Genomic DNA, 765 nt, shown 5'->3' on the forward strand with positions numbered 1-765 from the left:
GTTGAAAATATGAATACAATCCCACGTTTAAAATTACTAATACTAAATTTTATAATTATAATTTATAGTACATATATTTTTTAAAATTAGATTTCTATTTTTTCAATATTTAAAAAAATCATAATTCGTTTTTAATCACTTTAATATCTAAAAATAGTTTAGTACTTTTTTAATCATGAATTTAGATTAGTTAATCATATAGGTCATGTTGATGGGTGTTTTATGACCATACCAACACAGAATAAAAATGTCAACAACACTTTATCCTCTCTTGAGCAAAATCACATTTTAGGCTAAGATTGTAAAAGTTCATAAAAGTGATTCCAAAGTTCTTATGTGAACTTGCAACTTAATGATGGATATAGCTTGTTTGGTATGATGTGTGTTGGTAATCCAAGGGGGACTTACACTTTTGTTGTTCTTCACTTCTCTTGCTGTTATTTGGAACTTCATCATCAAATATTGCAAGATTATGATGCTTCTTCCTTAAACAGACTTAATTGGAACTGAAAAAGGACAAAAAGGGAAAAGGTTAAGAAGTTCTAATCTACTCCTAGAGACAATGAGAGTAATGGATCATGCTCCAATGAACGAATTCCTAGTAACCAAGTTTTGCTTTGCCTTGCTTAGCAACAACTCCATGAGAAATGGTGCAATCTTTTAGGGATTAAGCAAAAAGTTTTCATATCACAATGAACACCATCATAACAAACCATGTACATTCCATGATAAAAGGTTAAGCATCCATATAAAAAAGGTTCAAGC

Source organism: Cryptomeria japonica, chromosome 5, assembly GCF_030272615.1.
Source record: "Cryptomeria japonica chromosome 5, Sugi_1.0, whole genome shotgun sequence".
NCBI lineage: Eukaryota > Viridiplantae > Streptophyta > Pinopsida > Cupressales > Cupressaceae > Cryptomeria > Cryptomeria japonica.